General features: G+C 40.4%; 1 protein-coding gene and 2 pseudogenes across 1 annotated transcript in view; 2 read left to right on the top strand and 1 right to left on the bottom strand.

The window, feature by feature from the left end:
* The window catches only part of SRGAP1 (SLIT-ROBO Rho GTPase activating protein 1), a 281502-nt gene that overhangs the window by 214579 nt on the left and 44402 nt on the right, over positions 1–22521 (bottom strand). The gene's annotated exons all lie outside the window — the stretch shown is intronic.
* On the top strand, positions 871–1040 carry LOC144240884 (U2 spliceosomal RNA; annotated as a pseudogene).
* LOC144240835 (small ribosomal subunit protein uS8 pseudogene) lies at positions 14327–14736 on the top strand (annotated as a pseudogene).

Below are 22521 nucleotides of genomic sequence, written 5' to 3' on the forward strand. Positions count from 1 at the left end.
CTTGGGCCATCTTAAGGATGGCAAAGGCACTTTGCAAATGCTTTCAGGAGGCTTTCAGTATCCTGGGTAATATTAAGCTTCATTTGCTTTCCCCCTTAACACTTCAAACTTATTGTTTAGTGTATTGTTTCTGGGACCTATTCCATTTTCCTCTGTTCTCCAAACATGTCCACATCTTCACCCTATAGTTATCAGAACAAATGGAAAATCTCTTTAACCCCGGATGTGGCCCTCTGAGACCAGGCTAGGCTGACCTTTCCACCATTTTCACCTGCCCAAGAGCTGACCTACAGGAAATAAGTACAAGCATTGTCCCTTAAAGGCAAAAAAAAAAAACAAAAAACATATACCATCACCTGCAGAGAGAATACAAAAGCACAAGAGAAAATATTATGACGTTATGACGTCTATAACCATGACATCTATAACCTCACCACTGCGTAAGTGCTGTCATTATGTTTTTAACCTCTTAATTCAGATGTGCTACCATGTCTCATTGCTAAGACATTACTGTGAGGCTCCATCTATTTTTTTTCCTCAACAATGTTCCATGACTTCAATGTGTTTCAAAATACCAAGCATTACTGTATCTGGAGAGAGACTGTGGACAGTGACATCTCAATGCTTACAAGTTCAAAATGAGGCCAACGAGGGTAGGGAAGGAACTAGGCTACCCGTTGTTAGTCTGGAATGATCAATAATCAAGTACAGTTAGAAGGATAGTCAACTAAAGAAAATAAAACAGTAGGTTACATACCAGTGACTATGAGGTAGGAATAAACTCAGAACGGAAGGCATAGACCTATTTAGTTAAAATGATTAGGCTACCAGAGATTGAGCAAAACAATTTCCTGCTAATAATATTTGAATATCGCCTCTTGGCCTTTTGGCTGAGATCAAGTGTAGTATCTGCTCGTATCAGTTTAATATCTGATTATATAAAACACCGACTAAGTAGCAGTAATCTTGCCAAAATGATAACTTCCAGGTCTTCAAGTTAGATTTTGAACTTAACCTTGTTCAAGTCATTCAATCACCCAATCAAGCATTCATAAAATATCTCTTAATTATGCAACACTGCATCTGACTTCCTGGAGTAAATAAAAGACAAACAGGGATTGAAACCCCTTCCTACAGAAATTTATAGTCTGATGGTTAGTTTTGTGACAACCTGGATAGGATATAGTACCTGGTAAATTAATCAAATGTTAATCTAGGTGTTGCTGTGAAGATATTCTGTGGGTGTGTAACATCTACAAACAGACGACATGAAGTAAGGGAGATTAGCCTCTATTCTGTGTGGGCCTCCTTATGTGAAAAACCAAAAGGGCAAAATCTGAGGTTTCCCAGGGAGAAGAAGGAATTCTGCCTCAAGGCTGCAGCATCAATTCCTGCCTGAGTTTCTAGCCTGCTCTCCTGCCCTATAGATTTAGAACTGCTGAAATCTGGGGCGCCTGGGTGGCTTAGTCGGTTAAGCGTCCGACTTTCACTTAGGTCGTGATCTCGCGGTTCGTGGGTTCGGGCCCCACGTCGGGCTCTGTGCTGACTGCCAGCTCAGAGCCTGGAGCCTGTTTCAGTCTGTGACTCCCTCTCTCTCTGACCCTCCCCTGCTCACGCTGTCTCTCTCTCTCTCTCCTAGAAAGAAATAAAAACATTAAAAAAATTTAAAAAAAAAACCTGCTGAAATCTATACCACTATGGATTCTCTGTTTCTCTGGAGAACCCTGACTGATAAGCACTCTTAAAAACAATTAGACGCAAGCAGTAAATGGGAAGAACAAACTGCTATAAAGATGCCTTATAAAGGTACATCCAAGAGTGTACACGCAAGTATTTCCAGTATAACAGCATAATTTCTATAGTGGAGCTAAGTACAAAAGACAATAGGATTAGAGAAGGATTGCTTGTATTTGACTATAGGGCAGTGACAAACAGTCCAAAAGACCTGTGAGTTGAAAGGATACAAAGGGGATTTCTTACAGAAAGGGGAAAAGCACCCGCAACGGAAAAGAGATGCTAGAATGCAGAGTAAATGTATTGAAGCATAAACTAAAAAGTCAGAATAGAGATCAAGGGATGAAGCAAATGACAGGATAGGAGATAAAGTGGGTTGCATACAAAAGGCCAAGTCTGCATGCAAGAAAGATCAGATCATGCAAGACAAGGCTTAAAGTGTATTAAACCCTAATAAATGTCATAGTTGTTCAATTTTTGTTGATTTTTATAAACACATAAATGAATGCTATTGGATTACATTAAATGGTTACTGTAAAGATATAGCTAAAATGAAAGGCAGAACAAGTTCAGCAATGTGGCAAGATACAAGATCAATATACAAGAATCAATTCTGTTTTTATATACTAACAATGAACAATCTGACAAAATTAAGAAAATCCCATGTACACTATTATACAGCTAAAAGAATCTCTCGGAAAAACTTTAACAAGTATAACACTTTTACACCAAAAACTATAAAACACCATTGAAAGCTATTAAAGATCCAAATAAATGAGAAGACACTGCTTGTTCATTGATCTTAAGACTTACCTATTGTTAAGAAGGAAATAATCTCCATATTGATCTAATGATTCAACACAATCTGTATCAAAATCTCAAGTAGTTTGATTTTTTTGCAAAAACTGTTAAATTGGTCCTAAAATTCATATGGAAATGGAAGCAATCCAGGATAGGAGGGGGAAAAAGAAACAAACAAACAAAAACAACTATAGGGAAAAAGTTGGAAGACTTACACTTCAAAATTTATTACAAAGCTAAAGTAATCCAGACAGTGTGGTACCGGCATAAGGATATACGTATATATCAATGGAAGAGAACTGAGAGTCCAAATACAAATCCTCACATTTATGGCTGATTGCATTTCAACATGGAGGACAAGACAATTGAAATAGTCTTTTCAACAAATGGTGATGGACAACTGGACATGCACATACAAAAGAATGAATCTGGACCTCCACCCCACGCTTTACAACTTAACACAAAATGGATCAAAGGCCTAAATGTAACAGCTAAAACTATAAAACTCCTAAAAGAAAACATACAAGAAAATATTTATGACCTTGGTTTAGGCAATGGTTTCTTAGATATGGGACTAAAACCACAAGTGACAAAAGAACTGGTAAGCTGGACTTCTTAAAAATTCAAAACCTTTATGCCTCACAGGATACCATCAAGAAAATGATGAAATACTCAGAATGGCAGAAAGTATCTGCAAGTTATACATTTTACAAGAGAGTGTATGTAGAATGTATAAAGAATTCTTACCATTTCAACAATAAAGAAAAATAACAATTTAAAAATAGGCAAAGGGTTGCCTGAGTGGCTCAGTCAGCTGAGTGTCCAACTTCAGCTCAGGTCATGATCTCACAGTTTGTGAGTTTGAGCCCTGCGTTGTGCTCTGCGCTGACAGCTCAGAACCTGGAGCCTGCTTTAGATTCTGTGTCTCCCTCTCTCTCTGCCCCTTCCCTGTTCATTCTCATTCTCTCTCTCTCTCAAAAATAAACATTAAAAAATTCTTTAAATAGGCAAAGAATTTGAATAGACATTTCTCCAAAAAAGATATACAAATGTCCTTTAAGCACATGAAAAGATGCTCAGTATCATTACTCACCAGAGAATGTAAATCAAAACCACAATCAAGTATCACTTTACACTCATTAGGATGGCTAAAATCACAAAGTCAGATAATAGCAAATATTGATGAGGATGTAAGAAAATTAGCACCCTCATATATTTCTGGTGGAAATATAACATGGTACAGCCACTGTGAAAAACAATTTGGTGATTTCTTCAAAATGCTAAACCCAGAGTTACCAATGACTTAGCAATTCCACTCCCAAGTATATGCCCAAGAGAATGGAACATACAATATGTTCACAGGAGCAGCATTCATAATAGTAAAAAAACAAAAAAAAACAAACATCCAAATGTCCATCAATTGACAGATGGATAAACAGTATGGTATTTCCATACAATGGAATGTTAGTCATAAGAAGGAATGAGGTACTGATGCATGCTACAACAGAGATGAACCCTGAAAACACGTGCTCAGTGAATAAAGCCAGTCACAAAAGATCAAATATTTATAGGATTCCACTGATAGGAAACATCCACAAGAGACTAATCCATAGGAACAGATAGATTAGTGATTGCTTGGGGCTGGGCTGGGGTTAGGATAGGCCATGGAGGAGAGCAAAATGGGGGTGACAGCTAATGAGTAAGAATTTTCTCTTTGGGATGTGGAAAATGTTCGTAGTTTAGATTGTGGCACACTCTGAATATACTAAAAACCACTGAACCACTTTAAATGTATGAGTTTCATGCAATGTGAAATGTATCTCAATAAAGCTGTAAAAATTGGGAGATATGATGCAGTTGGACAAGCAAACTGGCTTAAGCAGAAAACCTTTTCAAAATAGAGAAGATGCATTAGAGGAAAGATGCTACCAGAAAAGGAGAGAAATAAAGTGTGGGACCTTGCTGTCTCTTCAAGGTGGGTCATTCCATGCTCAACCCCTCAGGAATAAACAGGTAGCCCAACCTCCCAGGAATCTGATTCTGAACAGTCACACAAGGAATAAAGGCACTTGGAGTGGTTAGTTGAATGTTAATACCTTAGAGGCACTGTCTTTGGATTCTTGTAACTTGGTTCCCCAGAACTATTCCAGATCCTGGTTGTTCAATTCTCCTTCAATTCTGTCTCCCATAATTAGAGTTCTACAATTTCGGTAAGTTCTGCCCTCCTTGTTTAGGTTACCCCAAGTCAGTTTCTGCTAGGAAAAAAATGGATTATTTTTGAATATTCAGGGAAGGCCACTGGATGCATATAAGAATCATGAGATTTACTGAGGCCAAGTGTGAGACATAGCTAATTTCCCCTGAAGAATTTCTGACACAGAACACTCCTTTAGGAATTCACCTAGTGATACTGATAGGTTACTGTAACAAATTGTTGTTCTGACTTCACCAGGCAGAGACCACAGAAATTCTTTTCAGTGACATTGTGTTCGCTATGCTTTTAAGCAAACCAGATAGAGATACAAATATTGTTACATTTAACACTTTTGTTTTAGGTTTCAAATGTAGTGTCTTACACTTTAAAAAGAAGGTAAATTCAGTCACTAGGATACTGCTGACAAATCTTACATACCTAACAATGTTTTCTCAAATTTGAATAATGGATGCATTTTTTTAAATACGAAAAAGTCCTGGAAAAATGGAAAAACCTCAACTTGAGAAACCTTGTATCACAACTTCAGTTTCATAATGGTTATTAATATCATTTGATTATAAAAGCAAAAGTGTGAATGCAAACAATTCAATGTGCAACAACAGGTGAATGGATAAACAAAATGTCAGGTCCATACAATGGAACAATGATCAGCAATGAAATGAATTACTAACATGCTACAACCTGATAAACCTCCAAAACATCATGCTAAGTAAATGAAGCCAGATCCAAAAGATCACAGAGCACTCGATTCCATTTATGTGAAATGTAGAGAAAAGGCAACTTTATAGGGCCGGGCTGAAGATCAGTCGGTACCTGGAACAGCCAGCTAGACCAAGGGTGAACAAAATAAAGACAGGAGGGATTTGGGGGAGGGGGTAACAGGTATGTTTTCAACCTAGACTGAACCTCCCCGTTATCTTGGGAAGAGCCAAACCACAAACCCCAGACTGCAGGGGTGGCTGCACAACTCTATAAGTTTACTGAAATCACTGAAATGTACATGTAGCAACAGGTGACTTATACTAGCAACAGGTGAATTATACGGTGTGTGAATTAGAGTTGAATAAAGCTTTTGGTGGGGAGGAGTAAATGCAAGGCAACATTATGTCAACATTATGTAATCTAAAATACCCCCCTTTGGAAGCACAGAGAAAACTTTTAAAGTATTTAAATACAAATTTACGGAGAATTCAGGGACCTCTGAGAATGCTCTCATAGATCCCTACATAGCTAAGAAAAATTGCCTCAAGGGCATAAGACAATCTTGGCAAAGTTTTCTGGGGACCTAAACATTCTTACCCTCTTTTGCATATGCACAAAAAAGATGAAACAAACAAAATCAGAAATGTTTTACACTCATTTTAATGACAATCCTTCCAGAGTGACTTATACAAAGTCCTATGCCTTTCTGTTATATTTTCATTTATCCTCATGCATTTAGTATTAAAACAAGACTAAAAATACATGTTTTAAAAAATTACCTATAGTTCTACACCTTTGTATTTTTTTAAGCCTATCAACTGCAGGAACTCCTATCTCTCTTCCAGTAAAAACTCTGGGACCCCTCGCTAGGTTGTATTAACTTTTGCTTATTATAAATAGCAAAACTGATTTTCCCAGTTTGTGCTTTTCCTTGTTTTATCTTCTTTTCTTTTTCTTTTTTTCCTGTTATAGAAGTTACTAATTGTAACACAGTTGAAAATTTCAGTCTTCTTTCTAGGTTGTTTACCTTCTAGTTTCAAGGCTGCAAGTTATCATTCTCCCATGGGTCTGACTGATTATAATCTTTTAAAAACACAATGCACTTGAGCGTGTGCTATCTCCATGACTCAGGCACATCTCCCAAACACAAAGTATCACATTTTGCTGTGTTGCCTCTCCCACATAGCAAAAGAGCTCACTGAGTTATGTGGGAGTGTCTGTCACCCATTAATGGCCCTAGGCTGCTGAGGCTTAAATCCTTCCTCTGTTGTCATCCTGTCTGCTGTCATTTCTCACATCTGTCTGTGGGTCTATTTATAGCTAGCACCCTTTTCTCCTTTAGGATGTACTGACTCCATTGTTCTAGGATTAGGAAGCTAACTTACTAAACTTACTGGTTTAGAGTTATATATAAATCAAAGCTGGGGTTTGAGGTTTTGAATGGTTTTTAAACTCCCCAGTATGTAAAACTGCATGAGCCCTGGTACCTTCACATGGCTTTTTCAAAAACATGCTGGTGCGGGGCACCTGAGTGGCTCAGTTGGTTAAGCATCTAACTTTGGCTCTCACAGTGCATGAGTTCAAGCCCCACATCAGGCTCTGTGCTGACAGCTCAGAGCCCAAAGCCTACTTCAGAATCTGTGTGTCTCTCTCTGTCTGCCCTTCCCTGTTCACCCTGTCTCTCTGAAAAATAAATAAAACATTAAAAAAAAATCAAAAACACGCTGGTGCTTTACCAAGATAGTGGAACACCCCATACTACCATGCTGGGACTCCTCTGCTCAGCTCTAACTCAGCTCTTAAGGAAATCAAAAATAGTGACAGCCTAGTTGCCAGTTAACTTGGACACAGGCAGCCACTACCTCCTCCTCTGCCCAGACTTTGATGAATGATTGTAACAGATTCTTCTGTTAACTGAACATAGCATGCTTCAGAGTTCTTTTTGACAACCCTCTAGTAAGAACCTAACAATGCAGAATTGTCACTTTGGTAAAATCCAGAACCATGGCCAAAAGCAGAGGAGGTCCACAGACATTTCTTGATTAGGAACTGTAGCTTTTTTTCTAATTTTTACAATCTAATTAACTAAATTTAAAATGCATAATGCCACATCAGCTTCCCTGTAAGAATATAAGCAAAATTGGTGCCAGTGTTTCCTCTGTGTGGAAGGAAGGTCATAGACACCGGGAGGGCGAGAGGGAACTTTTCACTCTACCTTAATACTTTTTGGATATTGAAAATGTGACTGTATTACTTTGACAAAAATAAATAGAATCTTTTTAAAAACTGCATTATAGAAGCAAAACTTACGAGGGCATATCAGAAGCCAACTGATCAAGAAAGCGCCACGCATAGCCCCCTCTGGGCCAGGGAGAACAAAACCCACTTCTTAAACCGTTTCACTTTCCACCCGCAACAGCGGGGCTCTGTCTGATGGTCCCCAAGGCTCTGCTCTGGCTCCTGCTATCATGTCCACATTCCAACAAGAGAAAAAGAAAACAGAGCACAATCCTTCTAAGGACTCAACAAAGAAGTTGCACAGATCACTTCTGTTCACACACGGTGGCCAACACTTTGTCACAGGGCCATACATAACTGCAAGGGAACATGGGAAATAGTCTTTGGAAGGCCTATGTCCAGCTAAAACTTGGGAGATTTATCACTGAAGGAGAGAAAGGAGCCAGGTGTTGGTATACGAGTAACTGCGGCAACCTTAGCCACAAATGAGTTAACTCACAACTGAAGGGTAAGAGTTCTCTCTGGTGGGAGACAACAGAACACATCTCAGGGGCTTCAGGTATATGAATAACCTTTATTTCTTAAGAAATAAAATTACCACATGGGTCTCATTTTCCATTGTTATTCCTTGAAGAGTGTTTGTGTGCACATAACATTCACTATGTAAGATTTCACAATTTAAAAACATACCAGCGTGGTTGAAGCTGGGTATGGGTACACGGGGATTTATTATACTATTCCCTCTACTTTTGAGTATGCATGCAAACCACTAGAACAAAAATTTTATATACACACTTAGCATACATACATATACTTTCATCTTAATATCCTCTCAGACACAGAATACTTATTAAAACCTACATTGTAAAAAGTACTGTCCCAAACATTTGTATATGGATACGAGAAGGAGAGGACTATGTGATCTTTAAAATGCTTACTGTCTAATATGGAGATGATTAAAATAATACAGTCTATGACGGAGTGGCAGACAGAAGGAGAAGCACAAGAAGAATCCAGAGAAAGGAGAAGTCCGTTTGGTTTCAGAAAAATGAGGCTGCTATCCTTGGAAATAAGCAAATGTGACAAAAATAGTAAGTACCTAATAAAAAATAATAAACATGCAAACTAATTTTAAGCAATTAGATTTGTGCAGGCCTCTTCATGCAGCTGTCATTTTGTCTCAAAGTGAAGAATCAAGTTAAGTGCAATCTAAGGAAGTGGAAAGAAAAATAAACTGCTGCTCTACTTTCTACTTGCTACCCTGTAACCAAATCTCATCAATCAGTTTAGGGTGGACTTCTGGACAAGCACGTCAGTCTCTCTGAAGGAGGCAGGGAAGCAAGATGACCATGGGCATCTGCGGTCAGGCTGCTGGTGTCTGGATCTTCAGTCCACCCTCTGCCAAGCTTTGGGATCATGCTATGCAAGATGCTCCAGCATTCTGTGCCTCAGTTTCCGTATATAATATTTGGATAATGATAGTATCTACTTACAAGAGATACTGTGAGGCTCATCCTGTTCTTGTAACAGTGCCCGGCACATAGTAAACATTCAATACACGTCTGCTGCTGCTGCTGTTATCCATGGCTCTTGAAAATGAGCTCATTAAGTATCCCCTATAGTTCACCGGGGTGGGGGAGGTTATTTCAGACAAACTACAGACCTGAAATTGTGTAAAATATCCTGATGATTGTTCAAAAACCATGAAGGTCAAGCAAGGCAGCTTTGCAAGATAAATCTAGTGAGCCACCAAAACCCAACTTAAAGTTTTACAGAGAACCATGTCAGGCAAGTTACTGCATTAAGAGGATATGAAAATAAATTTTGGCACATTACAGGGCTTAAACAATTCTAACTTACAGAGCTGATTATTCCTCATATGGGTTATCCTCAATGGTAATCTGGTTAATTTTTAATCGCAGGCCCTCTTGTGGCACCCTCCCATTCTCTAGTTCTGTTTCTTCCTAAAGCTGTTGGGAATCCAAGCTGTGGTTAGAAAGAGCTCCCAGCAAAGCTCAATCAAGTTGGGAAGGTAGGACTAAAAATGTATTGCGCACACCAGTAAGGAAGAAATGCTAAAACTGTGTGATGCCAACTACGGATAGTCTAGGATTATGGAGAGAGCACACCGAGGGGCAAAACAACCAGAAAAAAATGACACTGTATGTGGATGAAGCAAAATTTTGCTCCACCTTAAAGCACAAGTACAAATCAGACAGAGAGGGAAAGGAAGAAGCAACAGTGAAGGCAGAAAGATGGGGGAGCTCAGGACGCACGAGCCATGATGAGATCAGACAAGATAACACAGCAAAACAAGTCTTTGTTTTGGAGAACGGGGGGTAAATCAACTTGCATGGCTAAGCGTGGGGCTAAACTATGAACGGCTTTTTCTTTAACGATTAATCCACTATTGGAATTATTTGTCCCAGGGTTCTTCATTCTCTCAGCATAGAGAAGAAAATAACAGACCGTTTCAGAATAGTGCTTTTGAAGAACTAGGAAATTTCTCAACATAAGGACCTTAATTGTACCCATTTATAAATTCTTAGCACCTAGGACAATAACAAGCACACAGTGTTTTTAAAATGTCCGACAGGGGCTCCTGGATGGTTCAATTGGTTAAGCTTCTGACTCCTGATATTGGCTCAGGTCATGGTCGCCTGGTTCGGGAGATCCAGCCCTGCATCAGGGTCAATGCTGACAGCACAAAGCCTGTTTGAGATTCTCATTCTCTCTCTCATTCTCTGTCTCTCATTCTCTCTCTCCCCCGCCTCCACCCCTCCATGCTCACACACATGCACTTTCTCAGAATAAACTTAAAAATAAATAATAAAAATGCCCACCAAATAAGTGTCTGAACAATGGCCACACAGCAATAGACCAAACCAGCAGGTCATGACTGTCTCTAACAAAAAAAGGTGTCTAAGTCTGATTGAGAGTTCACATTCTATAAACATCAAATGGATGTGTTTCATTACATCCACCACTTCTGTTATTTTTAAGCCTCCTCCTTTGGCATGCATGGTTTTTTTTCAATGATTTCTTTTTTAAGCTTGATGGCTCAGAATTCTAAACAATAATTTCTTCTTTGTAACTTTATTTTTAATTAAAAAAAAAAAACCCAAAGGCAAATGGAGATATAAGGCTTTGCTTAGCTCACAACTACAGACGGAGACCTGTTCTCATCACCAACATTTATTTATCAAAGGAGAGAGAATGGTCCACTGGAGGTAATGGGGAATCTATTGGTATATCTGGTATACCACCCCGAACCATTATTTATTACATAGTTTTTCTTTCCAAGCTTCCTCCCAACACCTAAAATTAAAAAACAATAAACAAGCCTGGCTAAGGACTTCTATACAAGTTCCAGAAAGTCCTTTGACACTAATACCCCCTTGGTACTTGGTATTGAGATCAGTATTTCATGTTTATCATCAGTTATTTCTAAAGTTAGATATATTGCAACATAGTTATGTGGGGAGTGTTGCATTTTTTTGTTTGTTTTGTTTTTGTTTTAGAGCAGAGATAGTTTAAATGTAAAAAGATACTTCATAGCTACTTAGAGTCTTACTTACAATGTAGAAAATAATAAAAAATCATGGGTACACGCCAATAAATATGCAACTTGTGATATTATTATATAGCAAATCTGGTTCCTATTTTTGAGAAAGTAAACTTGATTTCTAAAGAAACTTTAAGGTGTAGCATGTTATACTGTAGTAATTTTCATTGTAATCACAGTAATTCAACTGGTTGGTTCTAAATAAGACAGCAAAAACTACAGTAAAATTTAACCGATGACATGTGGTCAATAATAAATGAAATCTATAAATTCAAGACTCTTCCAACTAAAGTAGTCCAGTCTGAAGCAAGAAAGTCAAGCAGGTATGGCTTCCTTAGCATTGCTTTTGCCAAAAGTTATACCTGAATTCGATCTTACTTAATATAGTTTCCTTTTTTAAAAAAACATTTTTGAATGTTTATTTCTGAGACACAGAGTACAAGTGGGATAGGGGCAGAGAGAGAGAGAGAGAGAGAGAGAGAGAGAGAGAGAGAGAGAGAAAGAGAGAGAGAGACATGAACCATGAGGTCATGACCGGAGCCAAAGTCGGAAGCTTAGCCAACTGAGCCACCCAGGCGCCACAATACATTTTCTTCCTTAAAAAAGTTTTAGGGGTGCCTGGGTGGCTCAGTCAGTTGGGCATCCAACTCTGTTTTGTGCGTTTGAGCCCAAATTGGGCTCTGTACTGATGGTGCGGAGCCGGCCTGGGATTTTCTCTCTCTCTCCCTATCTCTCTGCCCCTCCCCTGCTTGTGCTCTCTCTTTCTCAAAGAAACTTTTTTTTTTTAAATATTTAAAACAAAGTTTTAAAGCCATATCTAACAATAGTAAATATGGCGGCACCGGGGTGGTTCAGTCAAGTTAAGCCCCAGACTGTAGGTTTCATCTCAGGTCATGATCTCATGGTCTCATGAGTTTAAACCCTGCTTCTGGCTCTGGGCTGACACTGCAAAGCCTGCTTAAGATTCTCTCTCTCTTTCCCTCTTTCTCTCTCTACCCCTCCCCAGCTGATACTGTTTCTGTTTCTCTAAAATTAAATTAATAAACTTTAAAAAAATGGTAAATATGAAGATTCCAAAAAGATGAACTAAAATACCAATAGACATTTATTAGCTTATAACTGTTGCTTTGAGTCTTGATTTACACAGCACCACAAATGATTCTGTGTATTTTTTGGTGTCTATTTCAATTCTATAGTATTTATGTAATGCTACATAAATCTTTTAAAATTTTTAACATATCCAGTTTAAAACTCTGCATAATCTAAATTTTAATTTGAGGAAATTTCCCATACAGGAACAGAGACTAAAGTGTCCAGCGAAGTGTCCATTTATCTGGCAGAATTACACTTTAAAATTATCAGAAAGGAATACAGGAGATGTTCAAGGAAAATGTTCCCATTCAAGATAACATTATGAGTGCTTGGAATGAATACAGAATGCATAATTTTCTTATAAATTAACAATGGGATGTACTGAGCTGACTGTATTAGATTAGATTCCATAACTGCAAAACCAAGCTTTTCACGGCCATATTGGTCTCCACATTTCTGAATGAATTAAAAGGCTTCAAACAAGCTTCCTTTCCAGCACAGGAAATCCTGTTAGGCACCCCCACCCCCACCGCTACCCTGCAAGTATGCGTCATGCTCACAGATTTTCATTTCCCAACCCTTTAAAGGCCAACATTGGCTGTATTTCACAGGAAGTTCTTCCTTTATTCCTCCAATAGTTTGTAGGATAAACTTTGGTTAGATACAAGGTCAGCATAAATTGAGCTCCACTTTCTTATCACAGCATAGCAGCTGCGCAGAGGATGAGGCACCACCAGACCATGTATGCAACCAAACCTTTCTTTTTCTCAGTCTCTGAAATATATTAAGTGGCAGGTGGGTGGGCCTTCTGTGTCTTCTTGTTCTCGGATTTCTGTATTAATATCTAGAAATACCTTTGCAAATCAAGGGAAAAAACTCTATTTCCCTCCCCCAAATCCGAATTCTAACCAAAATGAAGTACCCAGAAAGATCTGTATTAGTTAACTGTGCTCCCAAATTGAATTTGAGGCTCAGAATAAAGACACATGAAAATGCAATTAAATGGAATCTAATGCAGAAACATTTTACTAAGTGGAGAACACCATAATTTCAATAGGACTGTGGGAAATCATGCTATTTTAAGACACATCTGAAAGAGCAGGCAAGGTAAATTGAGGTTACCAATGGAATTCTTGAGAGCACCAATTTATTTTGGAGGAATTTTCTTTCACCTCCTCCCTAGACAGTACACAGATTTCACTGATGAGAGTGAAAATATCCCTTTGTTCCAAAAAAACAAGCCATTAACAATGTAGTGGTAGTAAATATGAGACCACAATTGGCATGCCCAAACATTATTCTCCTAAGTATAGCTCTAGTGGCCTTGGTTCTCACACTATTATCTTCCCTAAATTTGGCTGCACAAATTGTTATGGGGCACATTAGCCTAATTCCCCAAACAAAAGTAATCTCAATATTTATTCCTATGGAAACTAAATCAAAATAGCACATATGTTCTAGTAGCAGGCTTTATTGTGTCCAGATCTCTTATTTAAAACCAGAAAATCTGACCCTGTCAAAAATGGACAATTCAAGGGTTTCATTTACATTACAAAAGAGTAACTTATAATGATCTCTTTAGTGTTAATTAACATTCAGTTGACATCTGTTGTATAAACAGAGATCTACCAAATCAGTCCACTCCTACCACCACTGCCCAGAATATGGCCACGCACATTGTGTGGTAACAAGGAGAGGTCCGTACATGTTCTATGCGAATAGGGTTCTCTGATCAAGTAAGTTCGGCAAATCATATCCAGAGTGAAGTATTTTCTGATCATACCTGGTCACAGAATCAAGATTCCCTAAAGCTGTTTGACTACAGAATCTTCTTCTCAAATAATTCCAAATTAACAACTCACAGAGTTAGCATTCTTTGGAAGATACTGGGAAATGTTGCTTTCAAAAAAGAAATCATCATTCCTTCCTATGCACCAACACAGTCTCTATAGTATGTACACAGCGTTAAACAAAATGAGTCATCTTTCTGTGCCACCATATTGGTACTCATGAATGTTTTGGCAGACACTCTCAAGAGCATTAACAATGCTGCAAAGAGAGGCAAATGCCAACTTATTAGGCCATGCTCCAATATCATCGTCCGGTTTCAAGCTGTGATGAGGAAGCATGGTTACATTGGTGAATTTGAAATCACTGATGATCACAGAGCTGGGGAAAATGTTGTGAACCTTAAGAGCAGGTTAAACAAGTGTGGAGTGATCAGCTCTAGATTTGGTGTGCAACTCAAAATCTAGAAAAATGACAGAATCATCTGCTCCCATCTGGCCAGTTTGGTTTCATTGGACTGACAACCTCAGCTTCCATCATGGACCATGAAGAAGTAAGATGAAAGCATACAGAAGGAAAAATCCTGACATTCTTTTTTTAGGGATGGAATACATGTATATAAATAAGATGCTTCTGCGGAAAAAAAAAATTAAATGAACCAGTACTAGAAATGTGGCTATTTCACAGAACATCTAGACTAGTTTACTAATGCTCTGTTCCTGCGGGGTCAGAACTAGCTGAAGGTCAGCAGTGGAGTTAGACCACTTACACAGGGGACACACGTGCTCATCAGCTTGATGCAGTCCTCTGACTCTCTGTAAGCCACAGTTCCCCACGTCATGCACGGGAACTCCCTGCCTACTTCTCCTGGGCATTTATTTGTCTGTGAAACTCTGTGAAGAAGAAAGAACAACGTGGGAAATGAGCCAGAAGCCTGTTCCCCAAAACTGACCAACTATAGGCATAGTGAGAAAGCCTGGATCTTGTAAATCTCAAAACTTTTCAATGTCACATCTTCTTTCCCTCAAGGCTCAAGATCAGTACTTAGACTCTGTACTCCTACTCTAACCTTAATTCAGCTAGAATGCTCTGCAATGTATTTTCTATACTAAATTCTCAGTACCTCACCATCCCAATATTAACAGCATCAGTTTATTGAGCATTCACTATATTCTAGGCTCTAGGCTAAGTACATGAGCACTACATTATTTAACTAGGTCTCATCGCAACTCTCTGGCATGTCCGTTTATTATCCTCTTGTGTATTGATGAGAAAACAAGATTAGATTTGCCAAAGTCACACAGAGAGTATGTGGCAGAGCGGGTCAACTATCTTAACCATTACACTACAATGAGCCTTCTTTTTTTAATGTTATTTTTGAGAGAGACAGACAGCACCTGTGGGGGAGGGGAGAGACAGGGAGACACAGAATCTGAAGCCGGCTCCAGGCTCCCAGCTGTCAGCAGAGCCCAGTATGGGACTCGAACCACGAAATGCAAGATCATGACCTGAGCCGAAGTTGGACGCTTAACTGACTGAGCCATATAGACGCCCCCCAAAAATTATTTAAGTAGCCAGTGGCAATGAGAAAGAATGAAATCATGTCATTTGTTGCAACGTGGATGAAACTGGAAAGTATGCCGAGTGAAATAAATCAGAGGACAGATATCTTATGTTTTCACTCATATGTGGATCTTGAGAAATTTAACAGAAGTCCACAGAGGAAGGGAAGGGGAAAAAACAGTAACAGAGAGGGAAGGAGGCAAACCATAAGAGACTTTTAAATACAGAAAACAAACTGAGGGTGAATGGGTGGTAGGGGAAGGGGAAAATGAGTGATGGGCATTGAGGAGGGCACCTGCTGGGATGAGCACTGGGTGTTGTATGTAAGCCAATTTGACAATAAATTATATTTAAAAAATAAATAAATTTAAGTAGTCAACTATCTAGAGGTAGCATCAGATCCCACAGGCTTAAGGGCTCAGTCCTTTAAAATCGATCCCACTTGAGATACGGCCTGCAAATCCAGGTTGTCACCTGGGCTTCTGACCAACCCACTGTAAATAGGAGGGTCCCATAACCCCTAACGTATTTAAATTTAAACATTGACTAGCTGCTACTTGAGAAATTGTGATTTATAAAAAGAAATATATATTGTAGTCTTTATCCAACATTCCCAGCACACAGTTCCTAAAACCCTTGGAATTTCCTAAGTGATAGAAGCAAAAAAGGTGAAAGGAGTGTCTTCTACATTCATAAGTCCCTTTCAACCACACCTAAGTTTACATTAATGGGGTGACTTCTGGAATGCCCCAGTGGTTGGGAACTGGTTGCCAGGGGAACCAATTACTTGATTTCAGGGTTGGAACTTTTTTTTTTAATTTGTTTATTTTGAGAGAGAAAGAGTGACACTGGGGGAGGGGCAGAAAGAGAGGGGGAGAAAATCCCAAGCAGGCTTCCCTCTGCCAGCACAGAGCCTGATGCAGGGCTCAAACCCACAAAGCCACGAGATCCTGACCTGAGCCTAAACTGATCCCGATGCTTAAATCAGGCACTTCATGGGGGTTGGAACTTTCAACCGCGCCCCACCGCCCCACCTCTAGGGAGGGGAGAGGAATGGAGGTGAAATCGATCAAAGGCCAATGATTTAATCAATCATGTCTATGTAATGAAGCCTTGAATAAAAACCCCAAGGGAAGGAATGTGGTGAGCTCCCAGGTTGGGGAGCCTGTGGAGGTGCTGGAAGAATGACGTACCTGGAAAAGGCATGGAAGCTCCAAGCCCCTCTGCCCATACCTGGCTCTGTGCAGCTCTGTCAACTGGCTCTTTCTGAGAGCCTTTTATGATAGATCCACTAAATAAATGGCTTCCTGAGTTCTATAAGCCACTCTAGTAAAGGATCAAGTGTTTGCTGGGGGGTGGGTGGGGAAAAGTATAGTCAATGGAACTTCCAATTCATAGCTGGTCTGTCAGAAGCCAAGGTGGCAACCTGGACTTGGAACTGACATCTGAAGTGGAGGCAGCCTTGTAGGGCTGGGCCCTTACCCTGAGGGATCTAACACTCTCTCCAGATAGAGAGTGTCACACCTGAGTTAAATCCTAGGACACAAATGAGCTAGATTGTAGGACACCTAGCTGCTAAGAATTCCTTGGGGTCAGAAAAATCACCACACATTTGGTAGACAGAGGTACTGAGTGTAGAGGAAAGAAGAAAAATAGAATTTTCTCTCGCACCACTAAACTGGGCAATTCCAGACAAACAGTTCTATAAGCCTTTTCACACATACTTCCTATATATGTGCACCATTAAGCATTTTCTACAGTGGCTTGATAATTTCCACATGGGAAAACCAAAAGATCAGAGAAGCCAAGGAAAGACTCTGGTCTCGGTTTGAACACGAACTTTCATATTAAACTAACAGGCCATATCTTAAAAAGTAACAACAGAGTGCCTTGAACACAGTAAATAATACATGTTTTTTTAGTAAACAGACAAAGGCTTTCGCTTCCCAATGTACAACAGAACTCTCTAGAATAGTGATGAGGGAGCGTGGGGCAAAATGAGGGCAAAGGCAGGCTGACAGCACCCCGCTCTCCCCGGTAGCATATACGGGATAGTCCTTGGACACTCCAGGCTACCCCAAAACAGGAAAGGACAAAAGAGCAAATGGTTAAAGTGCTAAGAGTCTCCACCAGTCTACCAGAAAAAGGCAATGCTACCAATGGCCAGTAGGAACGCTCTACTATCTTAATGTTTTGCTAGCGGGGAAAACCACCTTGGCTTGACAACAGCTAGGCCTCCAGTAAGTCTCGAGCATGTGAAAGTCTCTTTGGAAACTCCCTCTTGACTTTATCTCCCCTGACTCCATGAAACAGTCACCCCACTTGCAGCACAGCTCTTCCTGCCCATGGGCCCTGTCCCCATGCTTCAATAAAATCACCTTTTCACAAAGACATCTTTAAGAATTCTTTCTTGGTCGTTGGCTCTGGACCTCACGAACCGCCCCCCCCCATCATCCCCAAATTTCATCAATATCATCAGATGGAACTACAATAACAAGTTCTAATGAATATTAAAATGTACTTAAATGTTCAGAGCTAATAAAAGTAAAATGTAACGCCTGGGTGGCTCAGTCGATTAAGCCTCTGACTCTTGATTTGGGCTCAGGTCATGATCTTGCCTTGGGATTCTCTCTCCGCCCCTCCCCACATGCAGGAATGCATGAATGTTCTCACAAAATAAATAATTTATTAATTTGTTTTATGCTTTATTTATTTCTGAGAGAGAGAGAGAGAGAGAGAGAGACAACATGAAGAGGGGAGGGTCAGAGAGAGAGGGAGATACAGAATCTGAAACAGGCTCCAGGCTGAGCCGGCTGAGCACAGCGCCCGACGCAGGGCTTGAACCCAGAAATCTGAACCATGAGATCATGACCTGAGCTGAAGTTGAACACTTAACCAACTGAGCCACCCAGATGCCCCTCAAAATAGATAATTTTTTTAAAATCTAAAATGTAGCAGACATACTTATGTGGGGATCTGTCCAAGGTCACTTATATAAGTCTCTTGGCCTCTCGAGTTTTGTAGAATGAAGGGAATGACTTATTTGATTCCTAGTCATTTTTAGCTGTCAAATTTTAGCTGTCAAGCATGTCATGGGTACTCAGGAAACCTTTTCTATTTAATAACTGTAGCGGAGTACAGCTTAAAATGATAAAAATCAGATCTAGAACCTTATTTTATTCTTTTCACTGAAACCCTCTGCCACTTTGCAGAGCTATTAATAAAGAAAAGTACATTTTGATCTCTTCTTAGCCAGAGATGCCCTGCTGCCTACCACACGTGTACGCACTTCTGAGCCCTACACTGGCAAAGCCTGGTTTTCTTACATTAATGGACCCGACACTGCTCTTCTGAGATCCTCAATTTCTGTATTCTTCCACTTCGGTCTAAAATCCTCCTCCATTTAAGTCCCAAAATGATACTCCGTTTTTAGTTGACACATACAACATATATTTTCTAATAAACTAAATAATGTCTGAGTGGGGAGTGGGCAGGGAAAGTAGCATAATCACAGAGTAACTGCAGCAGCAAAAGAGTGGATTCACTTTGCCAGTAGCTGGAGTACGCAGCACAGAGTTCCAAAGATCTTCATTTTGCACTGGGGTTTACTATCTGCTCTTCTTCTAAATGCCGACATAACTGAACAGCCCAGCTCCATCTCAGATGGCATGCAATCAAGGAAAATAATGGGCCATAGCAAATAACTTCAAAGCCTTGGCACCTCTTAGGTTAATAATATATAATTGCTACAGTTTCTTTCAGCACAGTACTTTAATTAAGTGCACTAAAGTCTCTACCTACCAACTTATTTTCAACCACAGGCAGCCATTTTGCACTCTAAAATGAGGTATCTAGAGTGCTTTTTTTCAAAAAGTACACCTCTCCTCAGTAACCTTTCCTGTAACACTGGCTGAGAGTAGAGACACGGGCTCATTCTAAGCCCACCTCCTGAGATAAGACTCAAAGAATAAGCTGTAGCTTTTAAGAGCTACACAAAGTACTCAGATGGTTTTGTAAATGAGGTGCTATAAACTTTCCATACTGTATCCTCATGCAATGAAAAAAAACAAATGGCCTCAAGAGGCAAAAGATTTTTAAAAAACACAAAACACACAGGGTTGGGAAAACATCAATTTTGTGCTATTAAAATATACAAAAACAATATACAAAAGTGTATTTTAAAAATTCCATTCCTAACACTAAAAGAGAAAGTGGGATGAAAGTCACTGAAAATGACTCAGTATCATCACAAAGGCATTTGTCTTCAATAACTTTCATAATGAAAATGGTAATGGTAATTCAGTGTTACTTATGACTTCCTTATTTTAGAAACTATTTTTCACTAGTCCTACTTGAGACTGAACTATAGGACTTCGATATATGGCAGTAACCATCAGAGAAACTAAAAACCAAACATTTAAAAATGACTGACACTGCAGTTCAAGGCTGGAGGTGAAGAGGGAATGGTTGCTTTTCATCATAAACATGTTTATTATTTTTAATTATGTGTATATACTATGTTGGTAATTTTTTTTTAATTTATTTCTGAGAGAGAGAGAGAGACAGTGTGACCAGGGGAGGGTCAGAGAGAGAGAGGGAGACAGAGAATCTGAAATAGGCTCCAGGCTCTTAGCTAGCTGTCAGCACAGAGCCAGACGCGCGGCTCGAAACCACGAACCGTGAAATCATGACCTGAGCCGAAGTCAGACGCTTAACCGACTGAGCCACCCAGGCACCCCTATGCTGGTAATGTTTTTAAGTTTATTTTGAGAGACAGAGCATGCAGAGGGGGGCAGAGAGAGAAGACGGACAGAGGATCCAAAGCAGGCTCTGTGCTGACATCAGAGTCTGATGTGGGGCTCAAACTCAGGAGCTGTGAGATCATGACCTGAGCCAAAGTCAGATGCTTAACTGTCTGAGCCACCCAGGTGCCCCAGGTTGCTTTTTGGTTTGTTTGTTTAAGTTACAAGACTAAATTTTGGAAGAGTGTCTACAACAGAATTTCTATAATAATTATTTCCCCTACCATCTACATCACTACACCATACTTTTTGAGGGGGAAGAAGACACAGATTTAACCTTTGCCAGTTTCTTTTCTGAATATACTAATATCCTCCAAACGTTAGCCCAGGGGTTCAGGGGAGGGAGTGATCGGCTTTGATGGGGGTCAGAAATAACCTCAAGAGAAGCAGATGAACCGAACACCATGTGGTGTGGGAATGGTAAGAACAACACTGAGGGTCAAGTGACTGACTGGGCAGGGCCATCTCTTACCCAACAGGTATGCGGGGAGCACGTGAGCAAGACAACCAGAAGGACAAGCGAGGACCCACCACAGGAGAGAAGGTATTTATCATCAGAAAAGTTCCCTCTGGTAACAACTCCGGTGTGGAAGTGAAGGCCACTGGACGTGGGCTGTGAGGATGTGAAGAGAAAGGTACTGAAGACCTCCATCAGGGTGCAGGAGTGACACCAAACCAAGTCCCCGAGTGTCCCAAAGAACGAGAGGGTGGGGTTCAGCAGGTGGCCTGCCCCCACGGGAGAGGGAGGGCTTCTGTACAAACAGTGAAAAGGTGTCTGGAATCAGCAAAGCAGAGCTGAGCAGGGGGCAGAGCTTCCTCTAGGAAGGGCCCCAAAGATCTGTTTATCCTTGGAGACGAAGAGGGAGAAACAGAAAGTCTTGGAGGAACAGCCTATGAAGAGGGTAAAAGGCTGGGGCGCTCACTTACAGCAGAACGAGTTTTCCACAGGGCCCAGCAGAAGCGGACAGGAAAGGGGTAGAACAGAGAGCCTGGCGGGGAGGGCGGCTTCCTACCTTTTCTGGCTGAGGACGAAGCTGACCAGCCTTGTGGACCTGCTGCAGGCCAGGCGAAGAGCTTCTTTATTTAAATTCCAGAGAACAATACAGTGTACTATTAGTTTCAGGTGAACACTATGGTGATTCAGGCCTCGCATACATTCAGGTGCACGGCTTTCATTCAGCAGCTGTGGGTGCTCGGCGGGGCCTGGCCCAAGGAGCTGGGGTGGTGGCATTTAGGCCTGGCACACCCCTCCTTACCCCAGGTGAGGCTGGGCACTGCAGAGGTGAATGGTGAGTAAGGGGGTGTGGGGGCAGAGGTCACACCCCCATCTTCAACACACACTGCTCATACTACATTCCTCTAAATAGTCCCAATTTCAACTTCCCACAATCAGAAAGCACAACTTTTTGCACGAACTCAGGTTATTTTTTCCACCATGAAACCAAAACTCAAGCTTTGGCTCGTAGCCATTGCAGCCAGCAGCATGAAGGAGGAAAAAACCACACCTGAACATCCACTCACACTGTCAACTCATCAACATTCTCCCTACCAGATTACTCTCCACTAACCCTGGCCTGTCAACCTGGGCTTCAAAGGGTAAGCTGGCTCTAAAACACCATGCTACTCCTTTTTGGTAAAAAAAAAATAATAATAGTAGTAACAGCACTGGCTTCTTGGCGCTTGGGGAGGAGAGGGGTGAACTAAGATTAATGCTGTTATGCTCCTCCTTCAGGAGGCATCACAGCCTGGAGTATTCCGGAAGTACCTGTGAGGTCGAGAACTGTCATCAATGTGAACCTGCAGCCATTTGTAAAAGCGACAGAAGAGAGGGAAGCTAGAGGTCAGTTAGGGAGAAATGTCATTTCATGGAAAAAGCAGACAAAAGATTTGCTCATGGTAAATACACAACAACATGAGACATTCTTGTACTTTAATTTCAGCTACCTGTGACTAAGAAACATTTGGTATTTACCATATTTATTCATTCACCTGCCATGTGCCTGGCACCAGTTAGATGCTTG

This window comes from Crocuta crocuta, unplaced genomic scaffold (genome assembly GCF_008692635.1).
Source record: "Crocuta crocuta isolate KB4526 unplaced genomic scaffold, BGI_CrCroc_1.0 scaffold97, whole genome shotgun sequence".
Classification (NCBI taxonomy): domain Eukaryota; kingdom Metazoa; phylum Chordata; class Mammalia; order Carnivora; family Hyaenidae; genus Crocuta; species Crocuta crocuta.